Here is an 11,206-nt window from a genome sequence, read left to right on the forward strand (position 1 = left end):
CCCCAAAGGTACAGGGTTCCTCCCCCTTCCCCACCCCACACACGCCTTGACCTCCTTGCAGGAGGCAAGAAAAGCGCACAGAGTTAGCGTGTCCAGGGAAGACAAGGAATCGTTACCAGTGAGAGGCCCCCACCCTCTCCTCCTCCGCCCCCTTCCTGGGCTCCTCAACAAGGCAGTGATGGAAACAATCGCCCCATGGCCAAAGCCGGTGAGCCCTCCTCTCCTCTCTCACAGGCCCTTGACAGCCAGCCCCCCAGAGAGGACACTTCCTTAAGCCCTCACACCTGCCACTCCCCAACTGAATAAATATTTGCATGTGCTAGACACTGTACTTCTTTTTATTCGGGTGACAAATTTTTGTTAATGTCCACTTGGCTGAGTGGCAGGGATGGACATGTAGCTCCTGACTTTGAAGAGGCCGGAAACCCACACATAGGAAAGAGGACAGTATCTCCATTCAGAAGACAGGTATAAATCCCAATCCCTTAAGAAAGGGCTAAACCAGCCCTGACTAGCACCGTGACTTTGGGTGGTCACCTCGCCTGCCTGGGCATCCATTCATGCCACTAAAAATAAGAATTGGATATGGCAGCTAACGTTCTTGCAACCTCTGACATTTCAGAAACCTACATAGTGAAGCACAGAAAACGATCTAAATGAAGTCTTGCCAGGTAAGACAGCTTGAGAGGCCAGAAATGTGCTGGATAAAGACCCAGAGTGGCTCTCCAGCACAGGAAGACCCTGGACCCAGCCATGGCTACCAACTCTTTTGTGGGCAAGGACACAGCCACTGAAGGAATCAGAGCAGGCTCATCTCCCTTGGGAGCCCTGGCCACCACACCCCTTGGCAGGTCTGAGCTACAAAGCACCCGGGGCCCCAGGAGCTGAGACCCACCCTGGCCGCTCATCCTGAGACGGCAAATGGCACATGTTCACCCAAGGATCCCACGTCACCACCATCCCAGGTTCCCCAGAGAGGGCTCTGCATCTCCCTAGCCCCATGATGATTCCTCTCATCACATCAGAGGCGCCAGTTCTGACCCCAAGCACACCGGCCCCTTCCCTCCACATGCCACAGGCCAGGGAGCCACGGCCCACCCACCTCCCTTTGAATGGCAGCACTATTCCTTTACCCTGGCTCATCTTCCATGCCTCCTCTTCCTCGCTTGCCAAATCTTCAATTGCCCAGAGAAATGTGTCTCCCTTCACCCTTTCTTCCCACTTCCACTGTGCTCCCCACTCGCCTCCCAGACCTGCTTCAGCCTCTTTCCAGGGCTACATTCTCCCCAAACCACAAACTCTCCCTGTCCAACTCCCCTCTAAAGTACAGCCTGAACCATGCACTCTTGGCCTCAAAAGATCTCCTCTTACAGCGATATTACACAGACCTCCACCGCCAGCATCTGAGGCCGTAATGGGTTACATTTTCTGCCTTCTCTCCCACCTGCCCCAGGGAGGACTCTGCACTTGGATCACCAGGAAGACTCCGTGTGCCCAGACACACCCTGCACATTCCCGCTTCCAGGACTTTGCTTCTGCATTTCCCCCTGCAGCAATGTCGGGGCTCCAGAGCCGCCTTCATGAAGGCCCCATGGGCTCACCCCACCCTGACATCCCCAACTTTTCCTCCTCCCCAGGCCCTCTCCCCACTCCTGACTCTCAACCTGCACTTCTCCATGCTCCTTTATTTTATTCTCCTTAGATTTGTGTGCTTGCCTTAGACACTACCCACCCCTCCATCCTGCACAAATGACAAGCTCCCAGTGGTGAGGCCAGCACCTTCCTCATCGCTGGATCCCCACACCCTGCAGACAGAGGCACTTAAGACCTATCTGTTCCCTCAAGTGACACTGAACAACCCGTTCTCTGAAGGGAGAAGACAGGGGCGGGCTGCCAAGGTGGGCCGTGGAGGGCCTTGGCGCTGGCTGCTGCATCGGAAGCCGGCATCACCCACTCCGGGGACAGGTCTCCTCTGTCCAGTGCAGCTTGATTGTACGTTTATGAGTCATGGTCACGAGGCCCACAGCAGCTTAATGAGGGACATTCTTTATACACACACTCACACACACGCACAGACATACAGATACATCCCAGACAGGCAAGCCATTTCCCGCCTAGAGAACAGATTTAAGTCTCCAGGAGACAGGCGGGGAGAGGGGCAGAGATGTTCAGGCCCAAATCTTACCTTGGCTTGCCCTCTCTGGGGATTTATGACCTCCCTTCTCCATTTCCTCTTGCCTGGAGCAGGGGTGAGGTGGGGAGTGCTCTAAGAAGCAGAGGAGAGAGGCAGGAAGACAGGGTGGGAAGTGAGGGGTGGGCTATTTGTGTCTCAGGCCCTATAAATGTTTCCAACTCTGTTCACCTGCAGGCCAAGAGCCTGGGCCATCTGATACAGATTCCAGGTACTAGAGGCCAGCCAAACCTGTCTTCTCAGTGCCAACCCCATTCTTCTCCCCTGAGGGTGGCAGGTAGCTCAGGGTGGCAGTGGGGGTCAATGGGCCATACCCTCCTCAGATCCTGCATTCGTTTCCTGGGGCTCTGCTCTAACAAAGCACCACAAACCGAGGGCTCAACAACAGAAATTACTGTCTCATAGTCCTGAGCCCAGAAGTCCAAAATCAAGGTGTCAGCCCAGGGTTCCTCTGCACTATGAGGGAGAATCTCTTCCAGGCCTCCCTCCTAGCTTCAGGTAACCGTGGGCATTCCTGGGCTTGTAGATGGCATTTTCTGTGTCTTCAGGCCATCTTCCTCCAATGAATGTCTATCTCTTGGTCCAAATTTCCCCCTTTTTTTTTTTTATAAGGAAACCAGTCATATTGGGTTAGGGTCCTCCCTAATGGCTTCATCTAACTTGACCTTATTTTCAAATAAGGTCATTGGTACTGAGTTAGAACTTCAACATCTTTTTTGGAAAATACAACTCAACATATAACAGAACCCACAGGTGGGAGCTGTTGAAGGTATTTTATTGTCCCTACTAAAATAATAATAACTATAAAAGAACTGACCCTCATGGGCTTACCATGTACCACATACTATCATTAGCATGGATAACACCACTATGAAGTTACTTCTATTATTTCTACTTTCTGATGAGAAAGCTGAGGCTCTGAGAGGTTAAGGAACTTACCCAAGACCTTACAGCTGATGCATGACAAAGCCAGAATTACCACCTAGGCAGTCCTTAGCTACTGCACTACAATAATCATATCCTGTGATGTGAGCATGTCACTATGACACCGACTCCTAAATCCAGGGCCTGGGTGTGGTCCACACTGGCCATTGGCCTGAACTATGGAAAGAGTTCCCACTGGGCAACTGCCCCCTGCTCTCAGACTCAAACTGCCACCCAAGAGTGGGCCCAAGTCTACAGTGGGCGATGTCTTGGTAGGGGGCGTTCTGAGTGGGCAAGTGGAGAGCAGCGGGCAGGGGGTGCACAGGACAGATGGAGCCTGCTGAGTCCCTTTGTAGGACCTCCTTACCTACTCTGGGATGGGCACAAGATCATACCACATCAAACCCAACTGCTATGCTATCGTGGAAGAGACTTATTGATTTGTCCAGAGGCTTTGTATTTAATGGGGGAAGACTGTGCGAGGGAGATGTGAGTATGAAAAACCTGAAAGCCGTTGCCTTCAAGCCCCATGGCCACCCCTCGTGCACTAACCACAGCTCTGGCCTGGAGCCAGGCCCTCAAATGTTGGCCTTCTCCATAATTATGTGTGCTTGTTGGTGTTGTTGCTGTTATTATTACTGTTGTAGTAATCATATTACTCGATGTTTCTTCCCTGGCCACTCCAGAGACAGCACAGACATTAGCTCATAATAATGCAGTCTTGCCTGGGAGGCAGAACTGTGTGCAGGCACGGGGACTGCCAGCTTCCTCCTGGGCAGAAAGGGGCCCTCAAAGGGTTCTGCTCAGCTCCTAATATGGCCATACTTTCTCCCCTTCTCTCAGCAAAGTGGCACCAAAGCTGAGACAAGATTTAGAGGAGTAGCTAAAGCAGCCGGAAGTTAAAACACACAAGACCAGGAAAAAACATTTAATTGACTGAACTCCTCCTCTCGGCCTATCTGTGGCATTTCCATGACCAGTGGGGAAGGTCAGAGTGCTTTACACAGATTAGTGCACAAATCCTGAGCCACGGCTGTGGAGTAGATAGCAACAGCCCCATGTGATCAGATGCGGACCCTGAGGGTCAGGCATTGTGGTCACTCTTCCAAAGTAACTTGTATACAGGTAGGTGGCAGAGGTGGGTTTCAAATCCAGAGCTGCCTGTCTGTAAAGCCCAAGCACCTGCCATTAAGCCACACAGCAACAGAGTCATAACTACAGGTCAAGGGCAGTGAGCTCAGCTCATGACTGGGGGAGCTGCAAACCCCCCTCTCCTGTAGCCCCTACCAGGACAACCAGACCATATGACAATGGTTTCCCTGCCAGACCCTCTGGCAGCAAGTTTGAACCCCTTCTCAATGAGCGCCCCCTTATGTTACTGAGAGCCCTTAGAAGCCATCGTACTCCAGAAGACTCCAAGGGCTGTGGCCATTCCAGGAGAGAGACAAGCAAGTAAATTAAGAGACAGTCCCTTCTCAAGTAGGGGAGAAAGATACAGACACACATAGATCACAGTATGACAGGAGCCTGGCATAATCTGGATGCACAGAGCAGAGAGGACCTCCCAAATGTCCCTCCCGGGGAGAAGCACCAGGGTTGAGTTCAAGGACACGGAGAGGACAGGACAGTTACCAGGGCTGCCCCAGCCTTGGGCTCAGGAGTAGATCATGTGAGGCAGCAGCTCAAGAGGGCACTTAGTCTTGCCCACCAGAGGCACCAGGCCAGCCCCCTCCCTGACTGCCCACCCATCCCACACCTGCACCCACCTCCCTCACTCACACCCTGAGCTCAGCACAAACACTTAGTGCTCAATTGCTATCATACTTGTGAAATCCTGGCCACCCCCTACCCTGCCTGTAAAACACATCCCTACCCCACCACCGAGGAGAAGGGAAAGCAGAGGGAAGCTTCTGTAAGGGGATGTAATTCTTGGCTCTGACTTCCTACAGAAAGGTGAGAAATTCCTCCTCGTCCAGCATCCCTGACTACAGCTGTGGAGCCTCCAGCATTCCATCCTCTTTCCAGATTTTCCAGGTACTAAGGACTGGGTACCTTTGTGTCCCACAACCAGAAACTGGGTCCTGAAGTGGGGAAGAAGAAGTCTGATTCCATCCTCAGGGAGCTCCCAGTCTGATGGGGATGCTAACATCTCCTGTCCTCAGGGAGTTCCCAATCTGGCGGGGACAGACTCAGCCCCTGACCTCAGGGAGCTTCTAGTCTGATAGGAGATGCATGGTCATTGTCCTCAGGAGCTCCTAGTCTTGATGGGGGAGATGCAGCCCGTGCCCTCAGCTCCCAGTCTGATGGAAGGGGCAAACCCCCTGCTCTTAGGGAGTTCCCTGATGCCATCCTGAGAAGGGCTGGCACTGGGTCCCAAGGCAGAAAAGCCCCCAGCTGGCAGTCCCTCTGCAGTAAGTATCCAGTCTGAGGAAGGCAGTGTCTTCTTGAGGCAGAGAAGGGCCCAGGGGAATGAGGAAATTAGATGCCACATGCCCTATGAAGGGAAGGGTGGGGCTGGCCAGCTGGGGGGGAGAAAACAGGGAGCTAGCCCAGGACTCGGGCCTGGTCACCATCACTTATGGGCCCTGATGTCCTCACTCCCTGCTGTGGCAGGAGCGTCATTCCCATTTCTCACAGGTGTAAGCCAAGGCCCAGGACAAGGCCCAGACAGACTCAGGCAGAAGGTCCCTGCTGTTCATTCTGTTCTCCCCCTGGCTCCCCCGGAGCCATGGAGGGAAACATGGCTGGGGCCCCAGGCTCAAAGCAGATAGGCTGGTCCCGAAACAAAGAGACTGGAAGCAAGGGTGGGGATTATTGCATGGTGCTCTAGGTGCCCTTGTACCACAGGCAGTGCCCTGCACCTAGGACAGGCTCACAGGTCTGTGTGGTTTGGGGCTCTGTTCTGCTGCTAGCAACCTGCTGTCAGAGGGATCAAATGGTAGACACCTGTGTGCACACCGCCCCTCAATTCCAGCCTATTCCTTCTGATGCACTTTGTTATCAGGAGGTGGGCCTGAGGACTGTTCATCTCACCAGCACAGCCCAGCATCGTCCCCACCAGGCCGCGAGCTCTCTGAAGGCAGGTGCCAAGTTTTCCTCCTCTGGAAGTTGGGGGCTTGGTGGAGCTGGACAGAGAAGTCCTAGCAAGGGGGCCTTTAGTCCTCCCAGGCCCCCTGCTTCTCTCTCTGGAAAGATGGTTCAGGCAAGACCCACAATCTTCTCCCACATGAGCCCTTCCTAGGACTGAACACCCCCGAAGGCGAGACAATAGGAACAGAGATGCTTTGGGGGGTGGAAGGCATTTCTGGGGAATGATGAGCTTAGGGAGGCCCCTGCCTCCCATCAGCCCTTCCTCTACCCCAACCCAGCGACCATCCTTTTGATCCTTTCCCCCTTCTGCACACCATGTTCCACCTGGTGGGTGCAGGTTAGCTTTTCCAGTGGGCTCTGGGTTGGAGGGCATGTGTACGTGCACGCACATGCATGTCTGTGTGTGTGTGCCCATCTGTCCTGGGGAGCAATAATAGTTAATAAATAAGTGAATGGCAAAAATAGCCTCAAAGGAGCTGACAGGCAGAAGGCCAGAGCAGCCGGGCATGGGGCCAGCACCCTGAAATGCCAAATGTTAATTTAGCCAAAAAGAAAAAAGGTCCATTTCAAGACCGCCTCCATTAGCCAGGGTCAGGGTCTGTTGTGGTTTCTGGTGCTGGCACAGCCCCTCCCCAGGCATCCTGAGTGCAGCCCAGGCACAGGGGGCCCCTTGCACAGTGTTAGGGTAGCAGGACTGGAGGGAAGGGGCCCAGTCTGGGGCACACGAGTCTATGAACAGGCAGGAAGCCGGCAGGCCACTTCCCAGCAGTCCTCCAACAGTCCACCCAGCTGGCCAGCCCTGCGTCGTCCCCCCCCCCCACCCCCCCTGCAAGGTCTAACCAGCTGGGGGAATGTTCTGGACTTCATCACCAATCTCTTGCCCAGGCGTGGGCCCTACCCCACCTGGACACTCACTTAGGGGCAAGGGATGTGATTCAATGTCCTGGCTGTCACTCGCCCTCAGGCCAGATCCCTCGAGTGTCTCATCTGGCTTCTCGCAGGCCTTCTCCCCAACAGTCCTCACCAGCCCAGAGCACTCTCCACGCTGAGGCCTCTGCTGGACCGTGGGCGGTTTTATTGTCCTTTGCGGCATGAGTACACGTCTTAATGAAGTTACAGAAAGAAGCACATCTGGGAGAAGCAGATGTGTGTCCCTCTCTTCCCCAGTGGCTTCTACTCTTTAAAAACCACTCTCAGTTTATTTACCGGCCTCTCTAGAACAGTCCTCAGAGGGATGCGAGTCACAGTCCTGACCTCCTTGCAGCCTCCCTCAGCTACAGTCACCTCTGAATTCAGGGGGACCTGGCTCAGCCCATGCTCCAGTTCACACTCACCCAGGAAGTCCTGTGCCAGCTCCCAGGCTGGTCCCAGTCAGTTCTGGAGGCTGCCTTGCTCCTAGTGGGTCTGCACTAGGCATTTGGTGGCCACCAGACAGAATAAGGATGGGGCAAGGGTGCGATAAAAACCAGGACCCAGGGCCTAGCCCTCCCTCCACTTAGCCTTCCTTTTGGAGGTAACGCAATTTTCTTCTACCCTGTTTACTACCATCCAAACACACAGGCATCTGGCAGAAACACCGGGCTCTCCTGTAATGTGTGGGAATTTACAAGTGCAAACGATACGCAGCCAGGACAGACCACAGATCATTCGTTCAGGGCATTTTCCTTGGCAGTCCCTGTGCAAAGTGCTTTGTATATATCATCACATACAGTGTTCAACACAACCCTCAGGGGTAACCATTCTTACGATATTCCATCTTCTGCAAAACAGGCTCAGAAAGAGCGAGAAGCCTGCTAAGGAGACACAGCTGGGGCACGGCAGAGTTGGGATTTGAACAGTGGAGGCATAGGACACACAGTCGTGAGCATGACGAGGCCCCGCCTCGGGAAGTGGACACTCTCAGCGGGCGGGGGGAGGCAGGCAATGAACAAGGAGGTTCACTCTGCACTCTGTCAGGTGGCCTCTGAGAAAGAACAGTAGGTGGAAGGTGGCATATAGGGCCTGCGAAGCACCAGGAGCTCTGCTGGGGGTCAGGATGGCCAGGATACTGGGCCCCAGAGAAGAGTAAAGTTCTCTGAGGCATGAGGTCTCTGGGCACCTGACAGGGCTGGCTGGGAGCTTCCAGAGGGAGGAGAGGCTAGGAGGTTGAATGTTCGGGTACCTAACATCCGGATAAAGGCTGAGACCTGGGGATATGTAGGGAAGAGACTGACATGGGATATTTAAAGCCCAAGAAAAGGTAAAGAGGAGGGCCCCTGGGACCCATCCCAGGTCTCCCCAGGAAGGAGGTGATATCTCATTTCCCAGAGACTAGAGAACTGGTGTCCTGGGTACAGAGCACGAGGGAACCAGTTTGGCACCACTGGTAACCAAGGCAAGAGGAAACTAATAGGTAAATGCCCAGATGCTCCCTGTGACCCTCCCCATCTTGTCTGAAGGCCCTGACCCTCAGCTACCCCCTGTCTTCAGTCTCACAGACAGGACAGGACAGCAGGGTCCCCACTCACCTCCCACTCGTCCTCTCCCTGGAGGCGCCTCCCTTCAGCTCCATACACCAACATTAACACCACCTTTCTTAACACACACAGGGCCACATCCACTTCCTCTCCTGCATGTGAACCTTCCAGGGATCCCCACTGCCTCAAGAAAAAAAAAAAAAAAACTTGGCCCAGAAGTCTATATTCTTCCCAACCTAGTCCCACCTAATAGCCAGCCTCCCCTCTGCTGCAAGCATTCCCCATTCCCACCAGGAAGAAGCTGGCATGCGCCATCTCTGCTGCTAAAACTGCTGTCGCCCTACTGGGCCCTGGGGGTGTGAGTTCCTGACCGTCTGCCTGGACTTGACAAGTAAGAGCCCAGACTTGGGACCAGGTTGTCGTGTTCATCGGTTCAGCCTGGTCTAACCTATATCTCAATGTGCCCATCTGCAAAATGGGCGGAATAACATCAGTGCTTATGTCGTAGTGCTGCTGTGGAGATTGAGTGAGTTAACACAACTCAAGTGCTTAGAAAGAGCCTGGTGCTCAAGACACGCTATTTACAAGTCTCCTCTCAGAGGCAGGGTCTGCGGCTTTCTCATCCTGGTTCCCAGTGCCTAACACATGGGAGATACTTGCTGAACGGTCCCCCAAACATCTAACACCAGAACCCAGGCAAAGAGAGAGGTGACACTGACAAAAATAAAGCCAAGTTATGGATGATGATGAATTTTGGTTTAGGACATGCTGAGTTCAAGGAGGTGGAAGGAGACTGACCAGGAGGACTGGCAGACAGGGACCCGTGACAGAGGGTAAAGCAGGAAAGAAATGCCTGAGAACTGTACACTATTCGCTGAGTGACTTTTAGTCCCCCCACCCAGGGCTGTATCATTTCTTTGTCCCCAGAGTCACCAAATTACTTTAACAGCAGAGAGAACTACCTTCCTCCAAGACCACCTGAGGGATGGGGCTGGCTAAGGTGGGGGGAACAAGTGGGAGACGGCAGGGTGGCATGCTCTACCTGTGTGTGGCCAGCCTGGTAGCTTCTCAGCTCCTGGGAAACCCAAGGCTCCCAGCCTCTGCACTCTACCGGGAAGAGCATGACCCGCCCCATCCCACAACCACACCAGCACCCAACTCCTATGGGTCCTCCCAAGCTCACATGCTCGCAGCCACTGTCCTGCTCCCTCCAGGCACAAGCTGTGCCTATTAGGCTAATGACAAGGGTGTGGGGGGTGGAGACCCAGTGGAAGTCTCAGAGTTGGCAGATCTCCATCGCCTGTGGTAAATGAGTAAGCGCCCCCCACCCCCATCATTCCAGGGCCAGCCTGGTGTGGGGAGGGGGCCGTCATAGCACAAGGGCCACATACTCTCTTCCTGTCCACAGTGGAACCTAAAGAGGACCTTAGGGGAAGTGGGGTGGCGCAGTCCATATCTTTTTGTTCCCTTAAGAGAAACCAGGTCTGTTCTTCAAATCTGGATTTAAGGTGATTTCCCTTTTACTTCCAGGAGAAGATACCAAGCAAAAGTAATGAAAGAAAAAAAAAAAAGACTGCAGGAGAATGCAGGCTGGAACCTGTCCTACAGAGGTAGACACAGCCTCACCTGGATGCCATTGCTTCTCCCAAGGAGAAGCCAAGAGCAGTCACCCCCATAAGCTGTCACCAACCCCCTCCACCCCAGGATCAAAGCAGAGAATGACACCACTTCAGACCCAGCAGGAGTTCCCCATAGAGAACTGTTTGCCAGTGAAATCTCCCCAGAAGCCTCAGAGGGAGAGGGTTTAAACCCATCCTGCAGAAGGCAGGTGGGAAATAGGCAGGGGCAACAGCACCCCACATGGGGAAGATCTCATATGGTGACTAACTGGCTTTTCTAGGCCATTGTCACCAATGCCGGAGAAATATTCCACTTTAAAAATAAATGTAAAGCAAAATCCAAAATTAACTCTCCCCAGATAACCCCTTTCCAAAAAAGACCACATCGTAATCCACATGTGGCCATTCGCATACAGTTTAACCCAAGGACATCTCTCTGTCCTGGATTGGGATACTTCCCAGGCCTCCACCCCACACATCTGGCACTTTGCAATCTTCTCAGTCCTCCCATGGACCCCAATTTCATGTCTTTCTCTAGGTGCCCCCAGGGCACGAGGGCTGCCACAGAATCCTTGTGCTTCTCACCCCAATCTAAAGGTGCTCGAAAACAAGTAACTTCAAGGTGTCCTTGCCACACAGACTGATAACAATAAATGCATACAGGGAGTCACTAGCGATATCATTCCTTGCTTTTCACGAACTTAAGAGTCAAAGAAAAAGTAACAGTAGTTAACAGAGCTGGACTAACATTGCTATTTACCTGCTGTGTAACTTGGAGCAAATTCATTCATTCACCCACCTAACAAATATTTATTGAGCACCTACTACTGACACTGTTCTCATTTACATTCTAGTTGGAGGGACTCAAAAATAATAAACACTGCTGAGGATGTTAAGGCCGCATGTTGGCACAATTTCCACCCATT

At 53.1% G+C, this 11,206-nt stretch overlaps 1 long non-coding RNA gene across 3 annotated transcripts; it reads left to right on the forward strand.

The window, feature by feature from the left end:
* The first annotated feature begins 1,673 nt into the window (after window positions 1–1,673).
* LOC121036340 (uncharacterized) lies at window positions 1,674–10,951 on the forward strand. 3 transcript variants are annotated; one of them, XR_005793316.1, is made up of 5 exons: window positions 1,674–3,604; window positions 5,065–5,149; window positions 7,976–8,065; window positions 8,794–9,052; window positions 10,192–10,951. It is a non-coding gene; the product is annotated as an uncharacterized LOC121036340 (long non-coding RNA). The 3 variants fall into 3 exon arrangements; XR_005793314.1 differs by lacking the exon at window positions 7,976–8,065; XR_005793315.1 differs by lacking the exons at window positions 7,976–8,065; window positions 8,794–9,052.
* Window positions 10,952–11,206: the final 255 nt, after the last annotated feature.

This window comes from Herpailurus yagouaroundi, unplaced genomic scaffold (genome assembly GCF_014898765.1).
Source record: "Herpailurus yagouaroundi ecotype Mexico unplaced genomic scaffold, PumYag 162, whole genome shotgun sequence".
Lineage (NCBI taxonomy): Eukaryota > Metazoa > Chordata > Mammalia > Carnivora > Felidae > Herpailurus > Herpailurus yagouaroundi.